An 11,177-nucleotide genomic window follows, 5' to 3' on the forward strand; every position below is an offset into this window, starting at 1 on the left:
GAATTTTATCATTCGTGGTAATCTTTACTTTGAAATGTCGTTCAGGATCTTTGTAACAAAATTCTGCATAAATTGTCTCGTAAAATCGAAAATAGCAGTCAAGGAATTTCAATATTCGAACTCGTGCAAATGAAATTTGAACTACTATTTCAATAAACGCCTTTAATATTTAGCTTTTGTAATAAAATACCTCGAATTGGAATAACATAATATCGATAGTTGCTACAAATTTCGTAGCATTTAGTCTCTGTATTGTCCCTGGTTTTTCCTAGAAATAAGTGAGCCTGCAGTGCATTTTTTTCTATTTTCTAAAAGTTAAAAGACCAAGTGATAATTTTACAATTAATCGACTTAAAAATTATTTATCTTATTATTTTGTTTGTTATTTGTATATCGTCCATTACAATAATGTAGCAAGGGCAGATTCATACAAAGTTAAAGATTATTTTCAACAAGCTGTCACCCACGAGTCCGTCCGTGGAATTAAAAAAAAGTTATTTAGTAAAATAAGTTTTTTTTGCCTCCTTCTTCTAACAGATTGAGTTCTACTTGTTCTTCTTCGTATTCTTCATTACTGAAGGTCGTGCGTGTCTTGATATGCTTTACGGCTGTGTCGCCCAGCCTCCACGCCGTCTTCGGCTTGTTTCAGAGTGAGTTGTGATACTTTGTTCTACATCTTTTTTTTTTTTTTTTTCAGAGGGGAATGCTTTATGCATACTCCGCGCCCCGGGGGGGACGCGGTAGTTATGTGGGATTCTCTTCCGGATGGGAAGCATACCCACTAAACCCCTCTGTTCCTCCAACGCATCGGGACGGGACCACGGGCACGCTTTCGCTCTCGTCCGCGGCCCCGTCTGCGCCAGCTGCCGAGGCAGCTCCCTCTCGGGGGGGAGGCAACCCTCAGTCGCCGGTGATGGACTCCCCCGTGTCCATCACCAGAGGGCTATTGTGGGGGGGGGGAGGGCGGCGATATACTGCCGCCTTCTCCGCCCCACTCTTCTACGTCTGAGCGGGGGCGCCAGGGGATCTCCCTCGCGCTCCCGCTCTTTTGCCTCCCTCTGCGAGATAACTGACTCGCAGAAGGAGGCAACCGCTGTCCATGACCTCTCGCTTCCCAGCATAGCGCGTATGACGCCAGGAAGCGAGAGGTTGCTCCCGATCGTCGCCACCAGGGTGCGGCGCTCCTCTTCATGCGCGCAGCAAACCTCGAGGGTGTGCTGCGCAGTATCATCCCCGTCGCCGCACCCGTGGCACGACGTCGTTTCCTCCCTTCCGATTCGACACAGGTACCGCCCGAAGCATCCGTGCCCAGACAGCACCTGTGTGAGCCGGAAGGTCAGGGAGCCATGGCTCCTCCCGAGCCACTCCGGGAGCTGTGGGCGTATGGCCTCTATAGTGTGCACGCCGTATTCGGCGCGCGCTAGGCCACTCGCCCAGAGCTCCACGGTCGTCAATTTCCTCCACTCCCGGGCGCGGGCGAGCTCTTCCGGGGCAGGAAGGTCGCCCCGGGCTCTCTGCTCAGCCCGCACCCAGTAGTCTTCGGCCAGCACTGCCGCCTCAATCTCCCAGGGGGGAACTTTGTTCTACATCTATGCCAAATTTCAGCGAGATCAATGTAGACGTTCTAGATATATCTTTTTTTATAACAGAAAGGGGCAAACGAGCAGCAGGAACACCGAGGTGTTCAACGACGCCCATGGACATTTGCAATACCAGAGGAAGCGCGGATGCGTTGCCGGCCAACAAACATCCATCTATCATAACATTTGCATTTAAAATATTAATAAGATATTCGAAAACTTATGTAAGACAGAAACCTCTATAAGCAAGAAAAATATCGCTCTCCCTTGGACTCTCGCTTAACTTTCTTTAGACTGTATTCTTGTTTGTGATCTACAATTGATACGTAATAGATCCATTTACTTTTTTGTATGAATTTATTTTTTATATATGTCGTTTGATGGTCGACTAAAGTGTTAATGGTATTAAATTTTAAACGAAGAAATAGAATTGTAATGTGGGTTTTCACTGCTACACTTGTACATATAGTTTACTCATTTTCCTTAAAGAAATTAGATAACAATTTGTTTTCTACAACTAGATATGCCGTGAAATCAAACGGTTATTTTCATATTTTGAACAAGTTGAAGCTTGATGTGTTTTGATACGAAAATTTAAGTTTATTATTTCGAGAATGTTATTTTATGAAATTACTTTATAAATTGGTTTCAATGAACTTTGTAAATGCTTCATTTTCTATATCAAGCTGGTATTTAATTAATTTTCTAGAGCGAGATAGAATATATCACTTGTCTGACATTAATTAATTAATTTTCAAAATATAGCGCAGTTGCTTTAAAGTTATTTTATTATTTTTAAAAATCCTTCACACTTTCTCTACATGTAAAAATTTTTAATAGTAGGGAGTCAAAGCGGGGATTTGTAGATTCGAACGTAGCAGTTAAACATAAGGGGATATCCTGGCACCTAATCGAGTACTCCTGAACACAATGAAACGCTTCATATTTTTAGACATTATTAGTTAGAATCCTTTGGCGTGAATGGCGCGTTTTCGTTACCAAGTCAATTGTCAGATTGATTAGTGAGCGTGACATAAGCGTTGATATTTTAATAAGGCTAGTGTTGCGCCGATACACGGGCATAGTGATACTAAGTAAAAAGTATAGTGTTATAACTCGAGTAAATACAAAAATCCCCGCTTCGACTTACCTACTGTAACTTACAACTTGACTTGTCAACTTACAGTTATTCACCTACTCAAAATAAGTACTTAACTTTAATATTTTTTAGTTCCTAAAAAGGCAAATAATTTTTATTTTTAGGCTTCTTTTATATTACTTGTTTAACTTATGATAATACCATGACAATTTGTTATGTCCAACAGAAGTATGAAGATATAATTTGCTCCGAGTTTAATATGCTAATCATTTTCTGAACAAACAAAATTCTACTGTGGCTTTGGGCTTACTAGATCATGAAAATAATTAACATATTTTCGTTAAAATAACACAACTGTATAATTCAGGTCGTACCCTAATACACAATTTATAAACGACATTAGAAAAGGAAACAGTATTCAAAAAAAAAATATATTCCAATGAATATAATTCCTGAGCGTCGGTGTCTCAGGGGTTAAAGACTTGACTTGTAATCTGCAGTTCCTGGGTTCGAATCTCACCATGTGCCAAACCAAAATGATTTCAGATTTAAATCTTACTTATTTTATCAATGAACCAAAGTTTGGATGGATAGATGCATAAATGTTACAAGGTATTTAAGTAATGGCTCTACCGATCTTAATAAAATTTGGCATAGATAGTCGTATATAACATAATCTGGAAGTACACATAAGGATGGAGTTGTGGGCTATAACTAGAATGTACATATATCTGACGTGAATGAAAATATTGTGATGCAACCTTCACATACCTGTGAAGAAATTCGAAGATATATATGAAGTCACCTAGCTCTGGGTTAACGTGGTTGACTATGGCCTAGTCACCCCTAATTTAGAGTAGGCTCCGAGCCCCTCAGTGGGGACCTATAGTAAGCTGATGATATTCAAATATTTCTCTGTCCCAAATATATTTGGTTATAGCCTTTGTCTATGACTCGGTGTGCGCCGAATTTAAAAAAAAATAATTAGTAGGCTATGTCCAGATTATGTTCCACATCGAGACCTTCACCGAGATCTGTTAGTCTGCTCTGGAGATACCTTCTAAGAAATATCTATCCAACTAAACTTTCGCATTTATAGTATAAGTAAGGTATTATACGAATATTGGAAATGCAATCTCTTTGCAAGAATTGCATATTATGTAATTCACAGAATTTAGGTCACTGTATAATTTCATATTTTCATTGAAATTTTGAATTTTGTGGAAATATTATGTTAATTTTATGTGAAATTATTTTATACAGATATTTGGGTTTACGTAAATATTGTTATATAATTATTAATTTTAACTGACAATGATAAAACTTTTGTTTGTAATGTTTTGATATTTATTTGGATCAGTGAATACAAGCGAATTAATAAAGCGAATTTTATTTTATACTAGCTGTCGCCTGCGACTCCGCCCGCGACGCGGGATTAAAATAGATAAAGTTGATTTTCAGACCTACTGAATATGCATAAATATCGGCAAAGCCGATTCGGAAGTGTATGGCAACTAACACTATGACACGAGAATATTATATTTTATCTTACTTCTTACTAATATTATAAATAAGAATGTTCAAATGGATGAATGGATTGATGTTTGTTAGAAGTTATCTTCAAAACGGCTGAATAATCTATTAAATTTGGCAATTAGAATATATAATAGTCTGGAAGAACACGTAGACTACTAATTATTTTTTTTTAATTCCGCGCGAACGGAGTCGCGTGCGATAGTTATTATGACATAATAATGTAGTCTGTAGGAAAAAAATATATTTTGTTATTATTTCGATTTTCGACAATTTATACCATCCATTAACGCATGTCAATAATCGTAACTGACATTCTATAGATAGATCCAAATTAATGTCAAATTAAGTATGACGTACCTTCAGTTTCATCAGATAGGAAAAATAACGACATTATTCACAGAATTCTACTAACGATTTGTTTCCTAATAGTGAGATTACATAACTGAAAAACCTGAAAAAATCCTTGAAAAAAATATATTTTTTGTACATATTAGCTGTGGTGTCGCATCCGACTCCGTCCATGTGGAATTTTACGTATTTTTTTTATATCAGAAGGGGGCAAACGAGCAGCGGGAACACCGATGTGTTCAACGACGCCCATGGACATCAGCAATACCAGAGGAACCGCAGATGCGTTGCCGGCCTTTGAGATGGTGATAAGCTCGCGTCTTTAAGGAAGGCTTCCCTAAGTCGTAGCGGTTTGGAAATACCGGCGAGGACAGACCATTCCACAACGCTGCTGTGCGAGGCAGTAAGTTTCGCGCAAAGCGCACGGTTGTGGATTGCCAGCCATCATCGAGATGGTGTGGATGGATCCTGGCGGTCTGTCATGTCGTTCGATGCCTTTCATCGAGATCTATGAAGCCCTTCTGGAGATGCCTTCTACCAAACATCCGTCATATAAGTAAGACGATTGATTCAGTTAAAACCCATTGTCTTACTGATATAAATGCGCATGTTTTGATGGATGGATGTTTGTTTGAAGGTATCTCCAGAACGGCTCAACAGATCTTGATGAAATTTGCCATAGATTGAAATGGAAAAACAGATAGCCAGACTCGTTTAGTTTTTTTTTTAATTCCGCGCGGATGTAGTCGTGGGCGAAAGCAAGAACAATATTATCTTATAGCTTTAAATGAGCAATTCTTGTATATGTATATATATAAAATTGGAATCTCGGAATCGGCTCCAACGATTTTCATTCGGGGGCGATAAATCGATCTAGCTAGGAATCATTTTTAGAAAATGGAATTTTATTCGTGTTTTATTGATAATCAACTTAAGCATAAACTTAACTTTTTCTATCGGTAAGATCGAAAAATATTATTCATATTTCAACATTTTATTATTATGGTAATTCGTACTTAAATATAATTTCCAAAAAACACAATTACAAAAAAAATACCCAGCAAAGCTCGGTCATCCAGATTTTAAGAATTAATACAGCAACATTGAATTGAGAATAATTTTGATTCGTGTCGATTCGAGATATTTATGTTCCAATATAACATTCATCAAAGTCACAAGCATTTTCTTGTTCTAGTATTTGCTACATCAGGATCAATGATAAATGTTACTTCGAATGAATAATGACGAGGAAATTATTATGAGATTTTAGTCGTATCACTTTTATGTTACTTACAAATCGTGAAATATTTTTTTAATAAATCTTTCTGGAACTAAATAACTTTGTCATACACAATTACTATTGGTTAAATAGAATTTAAAGGATTTTCTATAAGTATAAGATGGCAAACGACCAAGCATCCTCGTATATTCGGCAGAAGAACGAAGCGAATACCACATTTGCAGATGTGTTTTCTACCTATTAATAGATCGAGGATGAGATAGACATGAATAGGTTATTACCACTTCATTGGCGTTCCCTTCTCCGCAAAATTCACCTCCCCTTTCCATCCCTTCTTTACAAAAAGGGTGGGAAAGGGAAGACGATACTTTAGACTAATGATTAATGAAACTGAATGTAACAATTTTTTATTATTACAAAAAAAAAACAAAAAATATTCTATGTTAAAATGTAAATAAATATTAATACTGGCACAAAATAATATTTTTTTCTCGTGTTGTTTTAGTCTTGATAGATTTAAAATAATACATTTTTATCTCTGTCTCTGTGTGCACAGTTGTATATCAAAATACGGATGATGGATGATGACAGTTTGATCCGAACGGACACGGTTTTGTCTAACAATTTCGCATCTTTAATGTTGCATTAATGTATGCATAAATTAAATTACTCGATTAATTTTTACCTATCAAAAGAGAAAGGTTGACTTCACATATATCTTTGAATTTCATCGCAGATATGAGTAGTTTGCATCATGATGTTTTCCTTCATCGTTAGAACCTTGGATAAATTTGCATATGTCAATGGAAAATCTAAAAACATATTGGTACATGGCGGGCTTCGAACCTGCAGATTACAAGTCAAGTGCTTAAATCCCTGAGCCACCGACGCTAAAAGACGACCACAAGCTCATAATATCGAAATTTTTTTCAACATTCATTGAAATTAAAAAAAAAGATTTCAGTGTAACAAAGTTGTCGGTCTGAAAATAATCTACAACTACAATAATTGCAGCTTACCACATTTAAGTATTATAATAAAGTTTTTGCAACTTTAAATTCAATTTGCGCATACCGAATAATTATTTGAATTCGTTTTCGAGACGGAGAAAAAACGAGCTTATTTTCTTAATTAAATTAAATTCCGTTTTCCAGATGTTTCAACCTTAAAGTTTATGTAAAACTTGTATTTAATCAAAAGTAGAGACGTTTTAAAAACTTAATCGTTTTATTTTCCTTATGTTTCAAAATTATCATATACTAGCTGTCGACCGCGACTCCTTCCGCGCGGAATTAAAAAAAAACTTAATTAGTAATCTATGTGTTCTACCAGAATATGTTCTACGTCTATGCCAGATTTCAGCCAGTTCCGTTGAACCGTTCTGGAGATACATTCAAACAAACAAACAACCATTCATCCATCTACATTTTACGCATTTATAATATTAGTAAGATTATGGAATCAGCCTATAAATTGTTTATTATTGGATGCAACGAAAATCTTTATACATTTTCGTGAACTGATAAAAACTAGTATTTTATTGATAACTAGCGATCGCCTGTGACTTCTTTAACAGAGGAACAAAAGTTGAGATAATAAGACCACTGGCATCAGCTACCTTTCCGTCAAAGTCCCTTCAAAATAAGTTCAGTCGTTCCGGAAATTACCTGAAACTACCTGAAACAAAGGTGGCCTTGCGGATAGACATACAGACAGGTAGACGGACAAAAATTGTGTACGAAATATTCGATATTGCATACATACACTCCTTTATTAATATGTGTAGATATAGAACCATTAGAAATTTAAAAACAATTGTGCCATTTGTCAAAGCGACGACGTTCAAACAGAATATTGAATTTAAATTTGTTTGTGTTTCAAAATGGCCGTCATTTACCTGAACCAGGTGCATTATGTATACGATATTGCTTTTCTAAGGTCGAGTATTTAATAAATTCCAGGACCGTCGTCTTCGGATATTGAAATTCTTCGTTTTAAGTAACCTCTAGGAGATTTTACTGTACGGTTTTTTCGGGTGTTCTTTTATTTGTGTAAAAACAGGTATATGTCCAAAAGTCTTTTAAGAATTGGTTTTGTAAGTTTTGAAGATTATTTAAATTATTTTGTATGTAGTACATAATTACGTTAATAAATAATGTATCAAGTTATTTTTAAACGCAATTAAGATATACGTAATTGAAGCAAAAATGCTACCTTAGATTACCAAACATAGAGATGGATCATTATATTTTTATTCTTTATCATATTATTAAGAAGAAAGATTTGATTGTTTGTTTGTTTGCATTGACTAGCCTCGAAAACTATAATACTAAATTGATTAGAAAAATTCTTACACTGTTGAGAAGCCAAACTTACCCCGGGTTACAGGCTATAATTATTTAAATTTCGCGCATCCGAGTTCGAAGACAACTGCTAGTTATACTGTCAAGTTGACGCAAGTATTATTAAGTAGAAAATCCGACAATGGGCCTGTGTATCGGCCCAACACTGGCTTTATTAAAATGTCCCCTCACTAATCAATCTGACACTTGACTTGGTAACGAAAGCGCGCCATTCGCGCCATAGGATTCCAACTTATAATGTCTAAAAATACATATAATGAACTACTAAAGGTGATAAAGATATTGTACTAAGGAATATATTTCCTACATTTCTTACAGACAGACAAACCAACAGTATTACGCTTTTAAATATTATGTCGCAGTAGAGTTTTATCATAACTAAAGTAATATACTTTTAAAAGTAGTAAAACATTATGAAGTTAAATAAAAAGCTTTTATTATACTTGTGAGTTTTATTTTATTTGTCTTTAGCAACTCAAAAATATGTTCTTAAATTGCATATTAAAATGTACACTTAAAAATAGAATTATGAATTACTAGTCTTCGCAAGCGTCTTCGTTTGCGCGGGATTAAAAACTTAATATGTAGCCTATGTGTTCTACCAGACTATGTTCTACATATGTTCAAAATTTCATCAAGATCCGTTTGACCGTTATGGAGATAACTTCTAACAAACGTCCATCTGTACATCTTATTTTTAAATCTATATATAAAAGAAATGCTGTTCGTTTGTCTCGCTAAAACTCGAGAACGGCTGAAATGATTTATCTTATCTTGGTCTTGAAATGTTCGTGGAGGTCTAGGGAAGGTTTAAAGATCCATTAAACTGTTCCGGTGATACTTTCAAGCAAACATCCATCCATCTAAACTTTCGCATATTAATAAGAAGTAAGATATTAAGATGAGAAAATTGTAAGGAATATCAGCACATGTGTTTGAAAATTGTTAGAAGTATCCGTACAAAAAAACGTTCTAAAACAAAAAAAAAATTCTGAAACAAAATGCACTATAAAGTAACAAAATAATGTCATGAACAGACACCATCGAAAGTAAGATATTTCTCTTCTTTCGTCGGTGTCGGTCTGGTGTCTTAGAATAATTACATTTAAGATAGTACATAGACCAAAACCGACTCCAAAATAACTACTAACCTCCTTCTTTTTGAAGTCGGCAAAAAACGCATACATAAACAAACATATCTCGAAATCATTTTTTTAATTTATTTTATTTTGTAGGTTCTATATTAAATATATTACTACTAGTTTTAGTGCAAATGAAATGTTTCAATCGGAGTTTTCATTGCCTCATTACAGCAAACATTGTGATGCGTTCGCGTAATGAAACAAGGTTTGGTCTGTGAACGTTCAATTTATTTAGACAAAGCATTAATGGTCGCGTATTACAGCTAAATTGTGGCCGCTGTTCAACTAATGAGCTGCAATTCCGGTATTTTCCTTGTCCATTTCGATTCGCAGTAATTTCGTTTAAATAACCTAATTGTGCCCTCGAGAGAAATGTTTTTGGTAAGAATTTTCTAATTTTATTATAGCTGTCAGGTTGTCCATGTGGAATTAAAAAATTAATTAGTTGCCTATGTTTTCTAACAGACTATGCTCTATATGTATGTCAAATTTTATCAAGATCTGTTGAGCCGTTCCGGAGATACCTTCAAACAGACATCCATCCGTACATCCATCTAAACTTTCGCATTTATAATATTAGTATGATAGCTATTAGCACGGTATAAAAAAAGGTTAATTAGTAACCTATGTGTTCTTCCAGACTATGTTCTACATCTATGCCAAATTCTTGCTAGATTGATGTAGCTATTTTATTTTGAAAAACCTAATTGTAGTGCCGACAAAAAAAGCTATGCAAATATATATTTTTCTAAATATTGTTCACTTAATAATTCCATTCGAATTCAGAGCAAAATTCTCTTAAACATATCGCGTCCACTTTTACGAAGTACAGATTTCAGACACAATGACAGCGATCATTTGTTACACTTCTTACGAATTGTTACAGTTTGATATTTTTTTGCAATGTCATGCTTCGTTGTTCAGATTATTCCGTGTAACAAATTGTACATATAATGTTTCTTCTCTCTTCTTTCGTCGGTGGCTCAGGGGTCAAGCAATTTACTTGCCATCTGCAGGTCCTGGGTTCGAATCCCGCCATATGTTTTTCGATTTCCGATTTACATATGTACATTTATCCGATCCTACGGTGAAGGAAAACATCGTGATGCAACCTGCACTTATCTGAGATGAAATTCAAAGATATGTGTGAAGTCAACCAACCCGCACTTGACCAGACGAAACGCGGAATTGCTTCCACTTCACGCCTGTCTTCTGTGTGGTCGTGGTATTTCACCAGGCGAGCCGGGCTAATTCGTGCGAAGATGTTAAAACGGACTCTACCACTGATAAGAGCAACCACTGCAAGAATATACACGTTACTAACAAAGTTTTTTTTTAATTCCGCACGAATCAATAGAATAAAGAAAACAAATCCTGATGAATGCTACTGAATAAAGGAAATGATACAAATGAAGAGACTTGGAGTAGTTGATACAAAAATAACAAAAAAAGTGTTTCTAATAAAGACATTGGCAAGAATTCGTTGTCCGAAGTAGGGTCTGACAGCTTCCTTAATAACTTTTTTATTACCGCGTCGCGTCGGCTCCTTTCGTTAAGATGACATGAAACAAGAAAAAAAACTCGAAAATATTTCGTTGTTATTTATTTTGTAAATGTATACAGTTTTTTTAATTAAAAAAAAATTGCTTAATAACCGATGATATAATTCGAAAAAAAAAATTAGAAATTTTGAATTTATACTCATTAAATTGAAATTTTGTTTGTATACTTTTTTTAAACACACTAGGAAATAAATAAAAAAATAAGACGAAAAAAAGTTTTTCGAATGAGATTTGAACTCGTCTTCACGTTATTAAGATGTACTCGTACGTTATGACACTCCAGAGAGGAAGACGAATCGAATGACAC

The sequence above is a fragment of the Papilio xuthus genome, unplaced genomic scaffold, assembly GCF_000836235.2.
Source record: "Papilio xuthus unplaced genomic scaffold, Pxut_1.1 DF827756.1, whole genome shotgun sequence".
Classification (NCBI taxonomy): domain Eukaryota; kingdom Metazoa; phylum Arthropoda; class Insecta; order Lepidoptera; family Papilionidae; genus Papilio; species Papilio xuthus.